General features: G+C 37.1%; 1 long non-coding RNA gene across 1 annotated transcript in view; it reads right to left on the reverse strand.

Annotated features, from left to right (window-relative positions):
• The window catches only part of LOC145720337 (uncharacterized), a 10,310-nt gene extending 6,244 nt beyond the window's left edge, over window positions 1-4,066 (reverse strand). The window contains exon 1 of the long non-coding RNA XR_014143254.1: window positions 3,915-4,066. This is a non-coding gene — a long non-coding RNA (uncharacterized LOC145720337). The remainder of the gene's footprint in view (window positions 1-3,914) is intronic.
• Window positions 4,067-12,613: the final 8,547 nt, after the last annotated feature.

Raw genomic sequence — 12,613 nt, forward strand, 5'->3', positions numbered from 1 at the left:
TTATTTTAAAAATTAAAAAACTAAGGCCCTGAAAAGTTAAGTGATTTGCCCAAGACCAGCTGATTAGTAGCAGAACCAGAACTAGGTCTCTTGACTAGTGAATCACTAAAAGAATCCAAATGATAAAGGGATTGGATTAACCAATGCCTATGTCTCTTTCTGTCTTGAGGATGTTCTTTTTCTAATCATGAGGTATTGATAATTAGGAGAGTGGAAAACTTTGTCCTGGTCACTGCAGAGCTGAAAGGGACTCTTAAGGTTGGTTTTAAGGGAGGTTCTTTTGCTTTCAAATTACCCTCAAGTGGTACCAGTTGGCAAACCACCAAGTGTCTACTAGCCAATATTATCACTAAAAATATTGCCTGTTTCCCCCAAGTTATCTCTTTCCTTTATAGAACTAGGAAACAAGTTATCTCTTTCCTTTATAGAGTTAGCTCCTTTGAGGTAGGAGACAACAAACTACAGCCTCAGCCCCTTTCCAGGCCCAAGAGCAATCAAGATATAATTAAAGAGTCTCAATTCAATATTCAGATGGCTTAAGTCAATGCGTATGTCTAGCCCTTTTCTAAACTGGTTTCAGAAACTGGGCTTTTTGATTTTTGAGACCAAACCCTCACATATAACTCAATTCTGATTAGACTTTTGTTTTTCCCTTATTGGGCCTAAAATCGATTTTTGATAATTGGCTTACTGCAAAATGCAAGAATAGAAAAAACCTGGCTGGCAGGCTGCCACTCTACTCCTCCCCTCCACTTCCATAGACATCACTAATTGATCACAGCATTCTTTCCTGTAGATCCTAGAAACAGCCTCAGGATCTTTCTCTGCAAAGCCACCGCATTCAAGAGGAAACCTATTTGCCACAGCTTTATTCCTTTAAGGATCTGTCGTTTACTTCATTCTGGTTTCTCCTCCTGAAGGAACTAGAGTTCTATCAGTTCATAGGTCTTGCTGCCTGCCAAATGGCCCTTCTGATGCTGAGCACTGCCTGCATGCCAAGATCAACCTCGCAGAAGACACAGATTGTTGTCCCTTCTTTGAAGGAGTGGTTTAGTAGAGGTCATTTGGATCAAAACTAGAGGAGAACATCTATCTCATTCAGAATTCAAGGAAAGTTAGAGGTGTATATGGAGTATAAGAATAAAAGGAAAAAGTATTAACTTATTAAAGTCAGAAAAGGAATTTGAAGAAAACCATAAACAGAAATTTGGGGCCAGCATACAGAGAAAGGGAATTAGAAAGCAGAGGAAACAAGACTATGATATAACAGATCAAGTAAATGAATGGGTCATAAGTAGGACAGAATTATATAATCCATCATCCTTCTCTTATTACTGCAGGAAGCTCAGAGTCAAACTTGCTACCTGATAACAGTAGCTCTATTAGCTGTCATAACTAGACTGTCCTGTGTTCTCCCTTTGGAGGCTTAATTTTTTGTTTTATTTGAAAAATATGAAGTATGTTTAAATATACACATATTATATATGTATTAATTTTTGCGTTTTCCATTTACAATAAGAATGGATCAGTCCCTTTTGAAAACCCTAGCTGAAAGCCCATAAGAGTTTAGACATCCACCTGGAAGGAGAAATTTAAGAAGTAACAAGAAGTGAAAGGTAAGAAGTCTTCTGTTGACCCTCCTCAGTATGGCTAAACAAGTCTTTGTTGGGTACTGAGCGTGTGTTGAGCTCTGAAATGGATGATGTGAAGCACATAAAATTGAAGAGATGACCCAGGCCCTTTAAGGAGATTACCATCGTGGGGAGAAATACAATTGTTTGTAAAACAAAACAAAACATCTGACTCATAATGGATATATAGTGTGAGTGAGGTTATCCTAACTCAAGATATTTAAACAAGAAGCCTTGTTTAAAATAGCATCAGCTCAAGTGAAGATGACCTATGCATCCTGAAAGAGGTGAATTGCATGAATAAAAATGGCCACAGTTATTGATCATTTCCTATGTGTTAGTTGATTTGTCATCCCCAAACCCCTCACTCCCCCCAAAAAAAGCCTATAAAGAAGAAAAAATTATCATTCCCAATTTATAGAGGAAAGCATGGAAGCCAGGAGCAGTCAAGTAACTTTCCTAAGACCCAACAATTTGTAAATGGTAGACCAAGATGTGAACCCAAATCTGTCTGAACCCTAGACTCTGTGCCCTTTGCCACTCACCTTCATGAAAGACATGAGCAATATTCTGAGAGTACCTGAGAACATGGAGGCCTGAGTAATACATCAGCCCATCATCATGTTACCAAACTGACCACCAATTTGTTGAGTGTCACTTCATCATTATGCCTTTAGTGATTTTTTAGTTGAAAAAGGTGAGATTCTGCTACTTACCACCTACTTCCCTGTGAGCTGGAATGAATTGAGGTATGTAAAACTTTAGAGAACTAAGGACAAAAAGTGTTATAAATAGTATTATTACAAGTAGCAATAAATCAGGTAAAGAATGTAATGTGCAAGCTGGAACATAAACTGGAATTAAGCCTCGTAAATACAAAAGAACCCAAGGCATGCAGTTCTTTGAATTCTAACAGTAAAATGCTTAACCTAAATTTTCGATTAACAACGTACCCAAACAGCCACCTCAGAAAGGCATAATTTGAGAAGGTTGGAGCAGGATAATAATCATCAGGAACATTTTTGAAAAGGTGGTTAATCAGACATATATCTTTAATGATTTTTTAGGAAAAATTACAGGAGAAAATTTGACAGTTTTCTATATGCCAGTGACAGCTTCTAAGCTCTTTACACCATTAATTTGTTTACTCTTCAGATCAATCTTACAAAGTAAGTCATATTATTATCTCCCATTTTAAAAAGGGAGAAACTGAGGGAAAGAGTTTATACAACTTGTAAGTAGCAAAGCCAGAATAAGAATTTAGGCAGTCTGGTTCCAGATTGTATAGTCTTAGCCGCAATGTCATGTACTAGTACTTCCATCTTGATAAGTTAGCATTTTAAAATCCTTTCCTCTTCTCCCATTAGCTTGTTCCCTTTGTCTCTCTTCTCTGTGTTTTTTACCATCAGTATCTCTAGCTGGGCTCATGACTCAGAACTCTAGCAGTAGGTCAATGAATTTGCAATAAACTACAACAAAACAAAACACCACAATGACCATGATCTTTTCATTCTTTTCAGTGAAGCTATCTACATAAGAATGTTAACCAAGCAGGTTTATGTCAAGGAATCTCAAAACAAGAAGTGAATATTTTGCCCTGGCACATAGTATAACAAAAGGAATACTAAGTGTGTGTGTGCGCATATATATACATATATATGTATATGCACACACATATATATACATCATATACATATAGATACAGTTGATATATATCTCAATTCTTTGTATTCAGTGATAACTGTTGCTCTTCACAACCTCATATAGTTCCTTCCTCTGGCAATTCTCACTCAGTTTCTCTTATCTACAAACTCTGCCCCAAATTGATGCCTTCCAGATAACTTTCTCAATGTAATTCCATTTCAAAGTATTTTAGAGTTGGACAAATTCTTAGATATCAACTGAGTTTTGATCCTATGAAGCCCCAAGAAGGAAACAACTTGCCCGCATAACTCAGTGTGTTAGTGCTTAGCATGATTCTAAACCCCAGACCTGCCCTAAGGCCTACTTTCCAGGAAACATCCCTGAATCTGAACAGAAAGTCAGCACGTGGGCTCTCCAACAAAGTCTATGGCCAGCCCCAGTTTCACCACTTACTAGATGTGTGACCTTAAGAATAATTTAATCAGACAGCACTATCAGAAAGAGATTAAGGGCGCCTGGCTGGCTCAGTCGGAAGAGCATGTGACTCTTGATCTTGAGGTTGTGAGTTCAAGCCCCATGTTGGACATAGAGGTTACTTAAAAATAAAATCCTTTAAAAAAAAAGAGATTAAAGGGGCACCTGGGTGGCTCAGTCATTAGGCGTCTGCCTTCGGCTCAGGTCATGATCCCAGGGTCCTGCGATCGAGCCCCGCATCGTGCTCCCTGCTCCTCGGGAGGCCTGCTTCTCTCTCTCCCACTCCCTCTGCTTGTGTTCCCTCTCTCGCTGTCTTGCTCTCTGTTGAATAAATAAAATATTTTTTTAAAAAAGAGAGATTAAAATATAGTTACTTGCAAAAGGTATATGATTGTATACCTAGAAAAGCCAAAGAAATTCATTAAAATGCTATTTACATTCATAGGTAATCTTTTCTCTTTCCTGATGCATGATAAACATGCAAAAACTAATAATATTCCTGTATACCAATAATAGCCAAAATAATAATGTCTAATTATAATTATAATGTTCAATTAATTTCTTCTCAAATAGCTACCAAATATATAAAATACTTACAGATTTAGCAAGGGATGTATATTACTTATATTTTGAGAGATACTTAATTGGTTTGGTAGAAGGAGAAATATTTCTGCTTCTAAATGGAAAAATTAGATATGTAACAGGTACCTGATTCTTCACACATACTATATGTATATGTGTGTCTTTAATGCAATCCCAATCAAATGCCCAACAAGATTTTTACCAGTATTCTGAAAAATTAAAATAAAATTCATCTGGAGAAACAAATAGGTGAAACTATAAGTAATATTTTCAGAGATGAGTAGGGATAAAAGACGATTATTATCAGATAGTAAAATATAGTATAAACCAAAATAAAACTGTGTTAGTTCTATAAAACTAGACAGACACACTAATGGACCTATATAGGAAGTTTGTTACATAAGACGAAATCAGAGAGGGAGACAAACCATAAGAGACTCTTAACTATAGGAAACAAACTGAGGGTTGCTGGGGGCGGGGTTATAAGTGGGTGATGAGCATTAAGGAGGGCACTTGATGAAATGAGCACCAGGTGTTATATGCAACTGATGAATCACTACATTCTACCTCTGCAACTAATAATATACTATATGTTAATGAACTTAAATAAGTTTTTTTAAAAAAGGAAGTTTGTTACATGTAAGAAAGTAATACATGATATAGAAATTTAAAATATTTTTATAAGTGATATTGTACTGTCTTGTTAGAAATTGGGGAGAGAAATAAACTTAATTCTATACCTCACTCAAAACCCAAATAAGTTCCAAGTGCTGTTAAGAATTAATCAAAAATAGGGCACCTGGGTGGCTCAGTTGGTTAAGCATCTGCCTTTGGCTCAGGTCATGATCCCAGGGTCATGGGATCCAGACCTGCATAAGGCTCCCTGCTCAGTGGGGAGTCCGTTTCTCCCTCTCCTGCTCTCCCTGCTCATGCTCTCTCTCTCTCTCTCTGAAATAAATAAAAATCTTTTTTAAAAAAGAATTAATCAAAAATAAAAACTAGCACAAAGGAAGATCTAATCATAATCAAATATCAAGAGGAGTAATAACTTCGTAGGTTATTGAAGAAAATAGACAAAATTTCCCTATACAAAGACAGCTTTCCTTAAAAGACTTTAACCTATAGGGGTATCTGGCTGGCTCAGGGTAGAACATGTGACTCGATCTCAGGGTTGTGAGTTCAAGCCCCACATTGGGCATAGAGCTTGGTTTTTAAAAAAAACTTAAAAAAAAATAACAACTTTAGGGCGCCTGGGCAGCTCAGTCGTTAAGCGTCTGCCTTCGGCTCAGGTCATGATCGAGTCCCACATCGGGCTCCCTGCTCGGCAGGAAGCCTGCTTCTCCCTCTCCCACTCCCCCTGCTTGTGTTCCTGCTCTCGCTGTCTCTCTCTCTGTCAAATAAATAAATAAAAATCTTTAAAAAAAAAAAAAAAACAACTTTAAGCTATAAACATTAAAATAAAAAGGCAAATAGACTAAGGAAAACAATTTCAGTAAAAACAACAAATGGTCATTTTTATATCATCTTCACAATATAAAAAGCCTGTTCAAATCAATTTTTGGATGATGTTGAAATAAAGCTAAAATAAATTATATAAAGAACTCCCACACATAGACAAGAAAATAATAAGACCTTAACAAAGAATTAGGCAAAAGACAAAGCAGACAATTCATACAAAAAGAAGTGCAATTAATAAACAAGTCAATGGAAAAATATTAATATTGCTATTAATCAAAGAAATGCAAATTAAAGCAACAGTGGAGCACCATTTTCCAACTATAAAATCAACAAATATTGTTTTTCAACAAAAATACTCAGTGTGATGGGGCCCCTGGGTGGCTCAGTTGGTTAAGCAACTGCCTTCGGCTCAGGTCATGATCCTGGAGTCCCAGGATGGAGTCCCGCATCGGGCTCCCTTGCTCACTGGGGAGTCTGCTTCTTCCTCTGACCCTACCCCCTCCCGTGCACTCTCTCTCACTCTCTCTCTCTCAAATAAATAAAATCTTTAAAAAAAAAAATACTCAGTGTTGGTGAGGTCATAATGAAACCATACACTTATATATTTCTGGTATCAAGGTGGAGACGCATAAATACTTAAGCCATAAAAATGGAATTTACTTGAGAAAAAAACCTTTAAAAACAAAAATTATAAGCACAAATGTGTTTACAACAGTGTTATATTTTTTAATAAAAATGTCAAGGGGAGCTGTGCCTTACTCCCTGACCTGCTGCTTCCTTACCTTCAGGCACCTCAGTGTTTCTCCCGAGCATGTGCCTGTCACTGACGTGTCCTCGCCTTTGGCACAGGACCAAGCACATAGCAGGGGTTTAGTAATTATTGAATGAATGAATGAGTGAGTGAATGAATGTGTAAATAAATTGATCTAATGAATCCATGCTAAAAAGTAGCAGATTGCGTTAGTATGGCTCTTGATGAAATATGAACCTATTAATTTGCTAATTATGAAAATTATGTCGCAACTCGGAAAATGCTTCGGGATAGCAGTGCAAAGTGGGGGAAGAAACAGAATACATAATTGCTCATATATTATGATTGTAACTAGATAATAGTTGTAGGCACATGGACAAACCCTGGAAGATAATATGTAAATTTAATAATGTTTTTTTGTTGGAGTCATGGGATTATGGATGTTTCAGTCTTTTTCTTTTTTTCAAAAGCATATTAATTTTTCTCTTTTTATAATTATAAAAAGGCAGGGAAAAAAATTCACAGGCCTTGAGTCAGAACACTTGGGTATCAGTACCAACTCGACTATTTAATAGCTTTCTGACTTTGGACAAGTTACTGGAACTCTTTGAGCCTCAGTTTCCTCGTCTATTAAATGGAGACTATAATAGCCACCTCTCAAAGCTGTTTGTAAGTTATAAATGGCCAAATGCATGTGAAAGGATTTTATAAACTATAAAGTGCTATATAAAAGTGACACCATTATTACTAAAGTAGCCTCTGTTTCCTAAGAGAAATAAATAAGCTTTTTATTTCCTCCAGATTGTTGACATTTAGTCATTTACATACAATGCAAAAAATGTATACAATTCCAATACAAAAATTATATACAATTCCAAAGTCATTGAAACATACAACACCCTGTGTCTCAAGCTAATACTGAACAAGCCCTAAACACTGGCCTGTCAGGCACCGGTGGATTTCCAGCTGGGTAGAAGGGACCTATGAGATGCTAGGAATAAATGAGACATAAACCCAAAGTGAAAAGCTTTCCCCAGGTAATCAAATGAGGAAAGCCACAGAAAATCCATCACTGAGTTTTCAATGTTAATTATTTAATTTTCAAACACCAAAAAAATATGGAAGAGGAAAAGTCTCCCTCCCATTTCTGTCCCTGATGGCCCAGTCCTCTTGCTCCCATATGGTGACTATTATTACTTTATTATGTGTCCTTCTAGGATATTTTATGCACATGTAAGCAAACATAAGTGTTAATTTTTTTCCTTTTTTAAAAAATGTTAACTATATATCACTGTGCTGTTTACATATTGGTGCATAAAGAGGTTTCCTTATGAATGTGCCTTTATTTGTCAGTCCCCTTTGACAGAACATCCAGGTTGTTTCCAGTCATTTGCTATGCCCTCTGAGAAAGGAAGATGTCCTTCTGCCTTGAGTAGTGACAATGAGACATGCAGGGAATGGGTCCAGAGCGACCCCAACCTAGAGAGCCCATTTGCTTGCTTCTCTTTTGAACAATTGGACAGGCCTTTGGAATCTGCTCAGTTATTTTTCTTGCCCTGGATCAAAACTATATGACTAGGAGAATCTAAGTTAGCCCTTTTTTTAAAAGTCGGTATAATGCTATAGTTAAGCATCTACAACCAGACTACCTGGGTTCAAGTGCTGGCTCTTCCCACTTACTATTCAAATTCTCTCTATCCCAAAATAGAGGTGATAAAAGTATATACCTCACAAGGTTTTATAAGGCTTAAGTGAGTTAATATTCCTATCAGTGGCTCTTATTATGTCCAGCATCTTTCAGAGGGTATCTGGGAAGGAGCAATCAAAACAATAAAAGGTGTCGTTATCTCAAAAAAATCATGCCCTAAATCAATGGGTCTCAAAATGTGATTTGTGGACCAGTAATGTCACCTGGAAATGTGTAAGAAATGCAAGCTACTGAATCAGAAACTCAGAGGGAGGGACCCAGCAATCTGGGTTTTTAATAAGCCCTCTAGGTAATTCTGATGCATGCTATGGTTTAAGAACTATTGTTCTAAAATGTAGAGTTTGGCAGCTGAGGGTGGTTTTAAAACATTCAGATCATAGGGTGCCTGGGTGGCTCAGATGGTTAAGCGTCTGCCTTCGGCTCAGGTCATGATCCCGGGGTCCTGGGATCGAGTCCCACATCGGGCTCCCGGCTCGGCGGGGAGCCTGCTTCTCCCTCTGACCCTCTCCCCTCTCATGCTGTTTCTTGCTCGCTCGCTCTCTAAAAAATAAAAATAAAATCTTTAAAACATTCAGATCATAGAACACCTAAAAATCATGCTCTTTGTGGAACACCATGAATTGGTGACATAGAATTCCATGCATTTTACTATGGGCATTTACTATGCCCATATTATTTGTATGCCATTTTTTCATCTCAAAATATACATATGGAATTGTTTTCTTTTAGATCACATTTCCAAAGTTTTCGTTTAGCATTCGTTTGCTACTAGTTCAGTAGCTTTAATAGATTACGTAGTAGCAGGTATCAATATTTAAATAAAATATAGAGGAGAAAATTCAAAATTGAAAAAAATTCTAACTTTTAAACTCACTCTATAAGTACAAAATGAGACTTAACCACTATGATTTAATTTTCGCCATTTTTTTTCAACTGTGTGTTCATTCAGCAAACATTTCCTGAGCGTTGACTACGTTGTCAAAAATGTGCTGAGTGCTTGGAATTCTAGCGAGTAAGACAGGCAGGAGGAGGATATGACATATCTATTGATCTAGCATATGATCTATCTACAGAAAATCACAGTCCCATTTGTATTATACCCATATTTTTATGTCACTGGGCAGAGTCTCTGGAAGGAAACAAGCCATTACTGTCCCTATTCTCCCTGGATCCAGCACAATGGTTTCTCCAGTGAAGAAATGCTACTATCCTGTAGCAAAGACCAAGGGTATCAAATAGGTCTGAGTTCAATTCCAGCCAGTTGGCAAGTCTTCCCTGGAGCACTATTTTGAGAAAGATTATGAGACAATTTTCTGGCTGGGCAGGAAATAGTGCTGTGCACAAAAAAGAAAGGAGAACCAACATAAGAGTTTTATTTGCAACCCTTGGAGAGTGCAGCCTTCCTTTTCCTTTGGGATATGAGAGGATATTTCTCAGTATTTCTTGGATTATAAAATGGTACCTTTTGCCTTGCCTCCCCCTTGCACTTTCCTTCTCCAAGAGCCATTGGCCTGGTCAAGTTCAGAGACAGCAAACAGTGGTTTCCAACATCAAATATATTAGCACAGGACAATTTTCTCTGTGCCTGGGCTAAGGCTCAAGTGCCCAGCCCTGGTGCTTTCTTCCATTGGCTTCAAGACACCTGGCTTGCTTGTGAAGTAGTGTGAAGCAGCAGGATTTGTTTTCCTGAATCAGAAAGCACACACTCTCCCCTTTGCTACTTGGTTGGTGTTACACAGATGTGAACAAATGGCCCTTCACCTTCCACCTCCTTGTCAACCAACCTCTTGGAATAAACATAAAGATGACTCCCACTGCAAGCTTCGTACAAGAGAATACAGTGACAAAGTGGGCATTATAGTCAGGAATTTAGTGGTTGGGCTGGGTCTCCATTTGTTCTACAATTAAAAAGGTGTGTATGGCATTTCTAGATCACTCTTTATTTGCTTACATGCCTCTCTTACAAAAACATCCTGAATCCCTATTTAGGATCCATTAGGTTCATAGCTCAAGGGAAGTTTGAACCAGATCAATCTGGCTCCTATGGTCTGCTGGAACCATAATTTGGAATGTGTGATGCAAAAAACCCATTCCATGCTTTAGGAGATGACAAAGACCCTGGAACTCCAAAGATTTTTTTTTCTAACCAATTTCCTTCAAGAGCCAGTATGGAAACATTCCCAGGAGATTTCTCCATTAGCTCTATTGAGAATAAATGGAGATTATATTTATCCTGATTTGCTGAAGACATTATAAATCATTGTTCTCTTCCCCTAAAAATGTTTTTTTTCTCTTCTAATATTTTGCTTCTTTATTCAAATCAAGCCAAGCTCACAGTGCTTGCTTATCACTAGACTATTTGCAGATATTACTTGGATCTCCTTTTCTTGGCCTTCCATTCTATGTATTTCTGTTTTCTACGTAAATTTCTCGAGGCGCCTGAAACATACTGTCTTCAAGCTCTTGTTTTATTTTTCTTTATACTCATGAAAAATATGTTCTAATTTTAAATCCTACCACAAAATGATGCTTTACAACTTCTATAAAGTTGCAAACTGGGAATCAAATCAATGTTTCCCATAAGACAATTAATTGTAAAAACCTGATTGATTCTAATTTTAGACCACTGTCACATCTGATTCACAGATGGCTAACTCTCAACTAACCCTAATAATAATGGATAGGAAGAGAACTGTGTGTTGAATTAAATCATAGATGACTGTTTTTATAATAATATCAATTTCCTTCCCTCACCAGAAGGCGGAAATAACACTGAAGAGTAAAAATGACTGGCTTTTTTTATATTGTTTTTCTTCCCATCTTCCTTTGGAAAACAATGAGTGAAGACAAGGGGGAAAAAGAGACTAAAGGATGAAAATCAAGATAATGTGAAAATGCCATGAACTATCCCTAGAGAGTAAATAAATAAATAAATAAACCTGGCTTTTGCTGGAACTTTCAAGATTGTGGACATAATATGCCATGTCCATTCATTGGCTCTAAGCAGTTTTTACAGCCAGTCATAAAGTGGAAAGTAAAGGTTCATTGTGAAACAGTTGGCACATATTTAACAAAGGTAAGACAAGCTGGCACCACTATAATTTATACCCATTAGCATGGGGTTCAGTGGTGATCTTATGGTAGAGGGCACAGCTAATAAAGAACTTCAAAAGAAGAGAGAACAAATTATGAAATGTTGATTAGTGTAAGCAGTTTACATTTTCAACCATGGTGAAACTAAATTTAAACTGCAAAGATTCGCAAATATCGCCATTAGCTCGTATACATAACCCAGCAATTCTATAAATGGACAGAGATTTCACACAATGAGTTTTGCCATAAAAAGACTCAGTTATCATATCTAAAATCTACACTATTTAACTTTGAAAAGGACCAAAATGATAGCTCTTGAAAGCACTTAAGAGAGGTTATCTGTTAAATCTACACTTGTAAAGATTCTCCTTGTGAGGACAAAATAACTGAATCCCTTTGCCTTGTAATAACCCTCCATATTTCTAAAAATGAGAACTAACTGACTCCTTAATCCTTACTTTTACAGGTAAAACAACTGCATCCCCATCAGCTTTTTCTTGAAAAACTCATTTTCCATATCCTTGGTTACTTGGTTACTTTTCTCTGGCTCTTCTCCCCGCTCCCACTTTTCTCTTAAAAAAGAAAAGTAGGTAGGTCTCAATAAAGATTCTGCCAAACCTCACCCAGAAGCATTCCCACTTGTAACTCTTGTGGTTTTTTGTCTTTAGTTTGGGCAATTCCATTAAAAACATAACCAGACACTTTTAAATTCCTAAGAGAAGAGATTTGAACACAAATCAAAGATGACAACTAAACCTCTAAAATTATAATAGCACTAATCCCTCTTATTAAGTGTATGGAGGATCTGCAGACCACATGAGCTCACCCTGAAGAACATGCTGTTTACCTGGGAACCAGCTGCTTTACTATGAAACAGGCTCTGTGCTCATCTTAAGTCTTGCGCCAAGAACTTATACTGAAATGCACAATATCGAAAGGGGTAAGCAGAATGCTGTGATCAGGATACTTAAATCAGTTGCTTTTTAGAGCATTATTTTAGTCGTGAGAAAGTTGGATAAGTCAAGCTCTTTCTGAGACCCCAGAGATCAAAGAGAATTCAGTTAAAGGCAATGCTTTGAAGAGCAACAACTATACTATTCTTTACCAGAAATTCTGTGAAATGTAGATTTGGCACATTTATTTCCGTAATTCTTATGCACATTTCAAATGCCAAGGAAATCTGTTTAAAAATATAGATTTGAGCATTTAAAACTTAGACGGTCTGGCATTTTGTTTCAGGACAGCAGATTACACCATGGTGCGAACTGAAGG

The sequence above is a fragment of the Leptonychotes weddellii genome, chromosome 2 (genome assembly GCF_054177405.1).
Source record: "Leptonychotes weddellii isolate Sample4059 chromosome 2, ASM5417740v2, whole genome shotgun sequence".
NCBI classification, from domain to species: Eukaryota; Metazoa; Chordata; class Mammalia; order Carnivora; family Phocidae; genus Leptonychotes; species Leptonychotes weddellii.